Source organism: Pterocles gutturalis, unplaced genomic scaffold, assembly GCF_000699245.1.
Source record: "Pterocles gutturalis isolate BGI_N339 unplaced genomic scaffold, ASM69924v1 scaffold42466, whole genome shotgun sequence".
NCBI classification, from domain to species: Eukaryota; Metazoa; Chordata; class Aves; order Pterocliformes; family Pteroclidae; genus Pterocles; species Pterocles gutturalis.
In genome coordinates, this window is record NW_010106992.1 from 44382 (window position 1) to 53893 (window position 9512).

A 9512-nucleotide genomic window follows, 5' to 3' on the forward strand; every position below is an offset into this window, starting at 1 on the left:
TGTCTGGAGGTGATGAGCAGGCTCTCACAGTGCTGAAAAGAGGCGCAGCTAAAACATTCGGGCATTGCACATGCCGAAATGGGGTCAGGAGGTTCTCCTTCGGGGGGGATGTAGTTTTTTTCAGCATTGTCCCCAGTCTTCTCCACTTGGTATGCCAAAGTTTAAAAAGAAGCAATAGGCTTGGGGAGTGGGATTAAGCACGAAGAATATTTTTCTTTCATCTTTGTCCTGAGATTTTGCAGCTAATGGCTTTCATTGCAGAGTTCGCTTGTGTGTGAGCAGGACTGTAGCAAGAAGAAAGCGTGAAAGGTTAACCCCAGGGCCCTCTCCCTGAGCAGAGGAACTGTGAATTGAGGAATTGGGGACTGAAGGGGACTGCTGGGGGGGGAAAGGAACCTAAGGGGAAGACAAAATGGTGTGATCTGAGTACCACCATGCCTTTCTGTATATGTGCAGACAAATGAGGAGATGCTCTTTTTTTTTTTTCTCCAACAGTACATCTGACATATCATTTGGAGATTGTGGCACATGTGAAAACCTGTGTCACTGTGACAGAACCAACAAAAATCCAGGCCTCAGCTAAGGAATGGTTTTTGAAATAGTGTCTAAAGGTTGTCACAGTAATTAAATAGCGAGTAGATTTTCTGTGGGGTCCGTATCTAGGTCTTTCGTACATAATGTTGTAATCAGTTAAGCAATATCCTTTGAGATGCATCTGGATAAAAAGTGTTGAATACGTGTAAACTCTTTTTTTAATCGCTTCTTTACATCCTCCCATTTTTATCATTGATTGTGAACTTGATTCCAGTAAAGTCATTTAACACTGTGATTAGCTGGGGAGCGTCCCTCAAGTTCGTTCTTTACTGGGCTATCTCATTGAGATGCATAGATATCTACATGCGTATTTGCATGTTAAAAATATGTATCCTGTTTTCTAGAAAGAAATCAGTTGGCAAATTGTCCAAGAACAGACTCACATTTTTGCTGTACTTTTCAGATGAACAGATTCTGTAATGCCTTCCCTGCAGTGTGATCTCCTGCTGGTCAGGCAGTGATTGTGCTTGATTTTTACCATTGCTGGTATCAGTGACTAATACTAGTTATGTCTCAACAAGAAAGTGCACTACGAGCATACCTCAAAACCCAGGGAAGCCTGATGACTTCTAAACTTAAATCCTAAAATCTCAGATCTCACTGAATTGTTTGGAAGCTGAAAGGAACCTTAAAGGAATAGGAAGGGGTAGTGTCACTGAATTGCTAAAAATTTTGTCCCTTGGCAATTTTTGTCTGGATGGGGATGAAAAAGCCGTCACGCTCATTACACCATGAGCTGGTTACAATTGGAGGGAAAGTGCTGATTTTATTAACTTGTGGTGGAGAAACAAGGTCATGGTGCTATTAAAAGACTGCAAATCTTAACGTTGTAAAGAGAAAAATAAAGATTGCTTACTTAGGCAAGAGTGTAGGAGGGAGGGAAGGAATAGTGAAAAGATACTTTCCACGTAATGCAATTCCTGGAAATGATGTGGCTGCTCTTTGAAGCAGCGATTCAGTGTATTTTTTTTCACCTTATTATTGCAAATCAGAATTCTTTTCTTTTATCAGTCCACCTTGTGTATGATTTCACTTCATTTGGAAACACAGGAGGAAAGAGCTGTTTCATGTCTCACATCTGCACAGCAGAACTACTGAGGATTGGTATGAAAAGAGATTGACCACGTATGTATTAATTCCTGCATAGTTTTCTGCTTTGGTTTATACTTGAACTCCTTAGTCTGTCTTTCTTACCACTGAGGAGTCTAAATACTATATTTCTTTTAAAAAAAAAAAGTTTGGTAACACTTCCTCCCCTAATTTAAATGGTCCAATTTCCTCAGTGTCACCAAAGTATTCTTAAGCAAGCAAAACACGCAGTGCCTATAGTCTACACAATTACAGATGATGCACGTCTGTCGTCAGTGAATTGGTGCTAAACTTTTGAAGAATTTCCATATAATTGCATACAAGTCATATTCAGTCAAATCCAACGTATGTGACTCAGTAAAGGAGTGCTAGATAAAACATTTGTGGCCTGTGATATGCACAAAGTCAAACTGCGATTGTCTAGTGGTCCCTTCTAACCTTGAATTTTGTTAATCAGTATATTGTAGATGGCTCCCACCCCAAACACAAGTTCTGGAGAATTTGCGCATTATCTGGTGTAGTTGTGAGGTTTGTATGATGCTCCCACTTAGCAGGAGAAATAAATGGTGAAAGTCAGGAGCAAACTAGAATAGAGCGAATTAATTAGGAGTAGGAACAGAGACAAGTGCACGCTTCATCTTGGCAGTCTGATCTCTGCACACAACCAAAGGATTCTGGATTAATACCATTTCACCTGATTGGCGTGTTCTTCCATGCTTTTCTAGACCCCTTGGGAAGCCTTCCTTGAAGGGAGGCTCACTAGAATGTTTCCATCTGTGCCTTAGATCTTGGCATAGCGTATGTATTTGATTTATCATAGGTCATACGTTCTTCCCCCTAATATAATGCTATGTGGAAAATTCTGTGAATTGGCAAAGTGGGGCTCCCCTGGGTTTTAAGAGGATTTTATCTGTGTGGCATTGCTGTGTCCTTTTGAAACTGAGGTTGTGAAAAATTGTGTGTATGTGTGGGGAAAAAAAATTGCACATTCCCTGCTGACTTCCCCATCCTCCACTCCCATGTACAGAAGCACGTATGTACCTACTGTCCTACCAGAAGTTCAGCAGAAACCCAGTAAATCTAAATGCTTAAATCTCTAAATCTGGAATGGCTTAAAAAGACCAAAGGGCTGTCAAATTGAATGGAAAAATAGCACCCCTTGACTTTGTATCTTCAGGTTTTTTTACATTCCCTTGAGAGTGCGTGCATGTGTGTGTGCGCGCACATGTGGGAGAGGTGACAGGGGCGGGTAAATTTTCTTCTGTTTGCTTTTAAAGCCCAAAACTCCTAAAGAGCAGTTTGAGAGCAGGAGAGGGAAGCTCGCTGCAAAAACATTCAGTAAGGTAATGCTTTTGTAGTACAAATTATTTAAAACTATTTAACTTTCTGTGTTTCTGGAGTGGATAATTCTTGCCTTGATGTTGCCAACTAGAAGATACTGCTGAAAGTAGAATGGGTTGTTAACTGTTTTGGCCTTTTTCCTTCCTTCTTTCTTTCTTTTTTTTTGGTTCCTCACCTTTATTGCATGGAAAACCAACCCCAGTAAAAAGGCTAATGGTACCTGGCTTGGGTGCTTTAGGGATTCAGTCATACCAGTCTCAGAGGACTATGGACTAGTTGATGACTTTTAGGAGGTTTTTTGATTAGATGAGACAACAGGAGTTTTCCTATTACTCCTTCTCGATTTGTACACTTGAGTTTCAGAGGATATAATTTCATTTGGGGTTTTTTCTTTTACAGGGCCCCAACATTGTTCCCACAACATCAGTTAAGGCCTCAATTTTCTTTTTGTTTCATTCTGGGTTGGATTTCATGCTCATTTACTGTGTTAGAGCAGAAGCGGTAGTACTGAATTGTAGATTGATCTGTAAAACTTGATTCAGTTACAAAGAAACACATCTTAGGTATATAATAGAATGACTTTCTAGGCATTGTCTGAACTGCTTTTATATCTGAACCTTTCCAACATGAATAAGGTTTTGAATCAAAAGAATCAATGTTTGGAGCAAGCCTTTTAATTAACAATATAATGAATAGAATAAACTGCTCTTTTTCTCTTCTAACCTTGTATTTAAATGTGTTTTAAGTGAATGGAGTTCATTCTTGTTAAAAGGCAAAAAAAAAAAAGGCTTGGAGATATGAGGACTTCAGGTTGTGCTCTTGCTTTGCCTAGGTTTCCTGTTCTGTTGCATGACACAACTTCTGTTGTGCTGTTGATATGTAGCACTTTTCAGTAGGTCTGTTAAATTGTGCAATGCATTTTTTTATATTTACAACCAAAACAATAAAGGTTATTTTTTGGAAGAAACTGGTTGCAATGCCTTTATTTTTCTAAGTGGATGTGGGGAAATGGTAAGTGGAATTGTTCCTGGACCTGGACCAGCACCTGCCATCCTTCTTGCAACTCTGAAAGGTGACAGGGGCTCGTTTCCCTCTGAGCAATGCTGAAGTTACCCCTTTGGGATCTGTGTGTTTGGCTTTCCCATTGCAAGGCTTATTTCCTCTGTTGAGCTTCTGAAGTTTGGACTCTTTTTAAGAAACTGTGCCCTTCGGGCCCTTCTTGACTGAAAGAATGAACTCACTCTGAGCTTACTTGGCGCTTACAGCTGATTTCTTTTTCTCGTGCATTGGCCACCAGGCTGTGTTTGCTCTCTGCTGGGTTGTTCCCTGTCTCACCAGATAAATGTTAGCCAGATGAGCAAAAATTGCAAGTTACCCTCTGTAGTCAACTCTGCTCCCCTTCACTGAAGCAGGTTAGAGACTGGGAGTGGAGGGGTGGGCTAAAGCACCATCTTTGCAAGTCCAGGTGTCTGCAGAGTGTACATGTTTCTTCACCCTAAATAACCAGGGAGCCTGCTCTTTCACTTTTGCATAACATAATTTTCAAAATGTATTGAGATTCTGGTGTGTTCCTGAGGTGATCAGACCCTTATTGTTGTTAATGGTATGAAGCATAACAGTGAGAGTGACAAAAGCAGACAAACATCTATTTATTTCTGCACCTACTTCTAACAGGCTAGTAGTTCAAAGCTATCCCTGGCATTTCTCCAAGAAAGGTAAAACTCTTAAGCCTGTAGGGGCTGCACCGACGCCTTGAGCCCTGGTGTTCTTATTTTCTTGCAGGCTTGGATCTGGGGCTCTCGGCTGAGGTGCTGCCTGGACAGTGGGCTCCACAGAGCAGCGCTGAGGCTGGATGACCTGGTATTCCCATGGAACTGATGTCAGTGTTAGGCACTGAGCTGCTTAAATCTATTTAAAAAATGAAAGAAATAGCATTTCATCTTTACCTTAAATTACTGATTTCTGTTTTTCCCCAGTAGGACAATTCAGCTCTCTGTGCTTCAGTTGTCACCTCGTTGGTATATTGGATTTTCTTGCCTAGTGAAGCAGCATTGGGTGACTGAGACTCTAGTTGAAGTGAAAGGTGGTAGGTGAGTGAAAACAGGGATTTTTATTTTAAAGTAATTGCACAGGAGTTGATGCTGGTTAATCTCATCCCTGTGATTTGTGGCTTTGACTTTATGAGAACTTCTGGTGAGTCAGGCCTGTGGTTCCAGGAGAAGGTATAGCAGTTTTCTTACTCTCTTTGCATTTAGTTTTTTTAATATCTAGATCTATCTTAATGTCACATAAAGCATTTTGGTAGAAGGCGGTGATTCTTTGCCGCTATTTGAACAGCGATAAACCAACACTTCAGCCTGACTTCACTCTCGACCAAGCATATAAATGCCAGTGTTACTGCAATGATGCTGTCAGACTTCTCTGTGAGGAAGCTGTGGCCGGAGAGCCCTGTTTCTTTACTACTGGTTTTGTGGTGATTTCATTGAGGCTGGTATGACTGTAGCTGATATGCCAAAAGACAGTTATTGAAATGTCTTATTTTTGTGGCTGATACTGCTAGTGCTTAAACAGTCCCAAAGGTGGGTCTGCATTTGCTCGATGGAACTTAACGGCATATGAAATCACTGCTGTAAGAGAATTGGCCCTTCGATGGGCACACAGCTCAGGGCTCTCTTTATATGTAAAAGAATGGAAAGCAATGATCAGTAGGGTTTTTTAAAATTATTATTTTTTTTTAACCTGTATTTACCCTTAGGAGCTCTTCTATGCCTGTTCTCATCCCTAAGGACTTTCTCCTCCTGAGTGTGCTCATCACCGGGAGGTCAGCAGGCAAGGAAGAGTTGGGTGTAAGGGAAGTTCCCTGTGGACAAACACAGAAGAGTCCCTGTTGTCATCCAGAAAGATGTTTTAACATGTTCCTATCTCAGAACAAGGTGTGTGTATCGCAAACCCCGACACCTTTCCATCACAAAATGGAAACAAACCCACAAAAGATTAGACTCATCACATCCCTAAGTCCTGCAGCTCACGGAGTCTGCGGGGCTGGCAGTACGATTCTGTGCCCTTGTGGGGAAGAACAACTCTCTTCTTTTTCAGGTTGCTCTTCCCATGACGTGAATTGGGACAGACCGTCTGACTCACTTTAACAGCTTGTTAGAGCTTCTGAGGAAATCTGTTTCCCTTTCCAAGGAAAACACTTTCATTTAGCTATTTACATATTCAGAAGGTGAAAGGAAAGATGGGCATGAGAGGGGAAACCACAGGGAGTGGCCCTGTATAATCCTCTGGCTCAGCAAGGTTTAAGTGGTTTGTGTCAACCTTTGGAAATGGTGATGTCTAAGCCCTCAGGATGTAAATGTCTTCCTGCTTGTAGTGGTTTGCTGACCTTACCTGATAAGGTCAGCAGATGTTGCTTCTGCCTTGAGGAGTGATCCTTTTCCTTTCACTCTTCTTTCTCTATTAAAAATTCAGGATATGAGGTTGGAATTGCACCTTTTAGACCCTGGAAAAATTGCTAGACCTGGAATGGAGCAGAGTAATTTGAGAGGGTGCCTCAGCCACCACCGTGTCTCTGCTTCAAGGGGTTAGCACTGAGAGTGTCAGGACTTTACGATGCAGGAGACATGAGCAAATACCCACCTTTGGACTCGCCATGCTTGCATGGAGCTCACACAGGTTAGAGAGGTGATTTATTAAAACATTATTTGAATTCAAGGAGTCCCAGTATTGCACTAACGAAAAGGGAGCTGTTGCTAGTTGTGTTAACATCAGAAACCACAGTCATGGTCTCGGATGTGCCTGCATCCTTCTGCCTGTCACTACTATGTGACATCTCCATAGTGGTGTCTGACATTGGTCCCATTTCGGAGGAATTCTTCCCCTGGCTCCAACAAGGAGCTTGGTTCCTCTGTTCCTCTTGGGAAACCAGACTACTTCTCTAGGACCTCCCCAGATGGGTGGTTTTTGGGGATGGACAGAGACTCAGTTGATGACAAGAAACATTCTTCCTGGAGAATCCTGGGCAGAATAGGACCAGTTCTCCAGCCACAGGAGGAGGAAGAGCTACAGCTGCATCGGCACTGATGGCACCATCTTGGAGAACCACCCCATCAGAAGGGTGAGCTGGGTACGGACGGATTTGCATTGAGATGATTTCAAAGGAGATGGAGGAGATGAGCTGCTACCAAAATCCCTCACTCCAGCTCCTCTTGGGCTTTGCACAGCCTCGGAGAGGAGCACTGGTGGTACTGGGATGCAGAGGCTCAGTCCAACTGGAATTCCCTGGACATTCAGAGCACAAATCTAAATACTCTTGAGCAAAGTCAGCCCTGCACAGGGCTGTGTGCTGGTATGGACCGCCACCAAGGAACACAAGGGATGGCAGCAGAAAGAGGAGTAATCCTTTACGTGTGTTTTAAGTGGGCGTTTCAACTCAAATTATTTAGATAGATAAATAACAGATATCTAATTAGATAAATAATTTTGGAACCGATTCTATAGCTTAGACTGGCTTGAACTTTGTATGGTAATTTAGACTAAAATAATTGTATTATTGTTATTAACCTCCCCATTACTGGGGATAATCAGAAGTTGATATGAAAAAAGGGAAAACAAGGATATGACAAGTCCTATTGCTCCTGGGCCACTTGGGTGTCTTTGCTCTGTTACCAGCTCCAGGAGTGATAACGAGCTCAGCTGCGTTGCGGTGCAGTGACTGTGTCTAAGCAAATCCAGCAGGTTTCCAGCAGAGTTGCTGCTGGCTGTGAACCACAAAAACGTGTAAACCCAAGCCAGACTCTGGAGCTGTGATGCAGAAGCTGCAATAATTCAGCCTTCAGAAGGAAGAGCTGGTTAGAAAACAATTTAGCCACTGGTGGATCCAAACTTCATGTCTATGAATAAAAATGGATGGGAAGGGGGCTATGTGCTGTTTCTAATATCTTTAACATAAAGACTATAGTTAATTTGCTGTTTGTTAAAACACTAGGTTTTCAGTGCAAAAATATTTTTTAAAAGAATTACATAGTAAAAAAAAAAAAAAGAATCCAGCAATATTAGTTTTATTTAACCTCATTTTAATTAAATTCCAGGTTTTATCCAAATATAATGACAGAAAATGAGTAAAACCATTCACCTACTAAGTAGCAAATACATAATTCATCCCCTTCAGTATTAAAATATAAAAGTTAAAAATCTAAGTAAATATAAACTGTGTAATTGCTTAAATAAATTTATAAAAATAGATGTGTTACATAAACTCATAAATACAATTCAGTAGCAAAGAGAGAAGTACAAAATCAGTCTATTGACAATCAAAATATAAATAACATGAAAATTACTGAAATCATGCTTTCCTGTTTGCTTGTTTATATCATGATTGGTTAATTAAATCACCTGGAGTGGCATCAGCCCATCTTTTTATATGATGTTGCAAATAAAACAGTATAAATAGTTTAATAATAAATACAATCAATAACTTAAGAAATTCATCTTTAAATATTAAATTTAACTAGATTATATAGTTATAATATGTAGAAGAGCAAGTACTTTGTCAGAGTTGTTCCTGGCATCAGACCGATCACATAACTACTGATAGGTCACATTTAGCCAGGTCCCTACTATCTTAAAGTTGTTTTTTCATCCTGAGATATTACATTTCTGCTGAAGAGTACATTTTTGTTGTGTTTTGCATAAATTGTTCATATTTCTGTAAAACCCGCCAGATGTACATCTTCCGGACCTTACTACGATCCATCTGTGGAAGGTCCTCGTTCTTACAGGTGTAAAGCGCAGCTCGTTCGCTCAGTGTCACATTCAGCTGATTGATATTTGCATCGACAAACCGAACTAAATTCTTACCACAGAGTAATTCTATATCGCTTCTCACGTTTTGCAAAACGTTGTAAAAAATGTGTAAAGCGCAGCAATCTGCGTCAAAAGCCGGGCACTCGGGTATTCTCTGCAGCATCTCTGCAGCCTGGGCGTCAGCAGTTAGCCAGTTCACAGTTCTGGTTGTTACAGGGCTACACGCATTCTGTATGGGAGGAAGAGGAGAGAGAAATTATTCATCTTTTATTTTCCATCTTTCCTGGTAGTCGCTTCGTGTTTGAACGTTTAGGCACATACACACCTACCTTTCAGTTTGTGTGTGCTTGGGGGATTTGGTTATTGTTCAATAGCTGTATTAACACCTACACTCTTTTTATCGAGGAGGTATGGCACGCCAGCTGTGGCTACGATTGTGCAGTGATTTCTATCTTAATAGCCTGCTTGGCTTTCTTTTCAGCTTTTCTAAGTCTTTTTTTCTTTTCTTTTTTTTTTTTTTTGCCATATGGGCAAAATTTACTCATGCAAGAAATTTGCTTTGACCTGAGCATATTTTCATCTGTTTCAGCAGAGATGGTTTTGATTTCAAGAATTAATTCGGGGGAAATATTTACACTGGTTTTTAGCCATGCTCCTGGGAGCTTGTCTGAAGCATTGACACT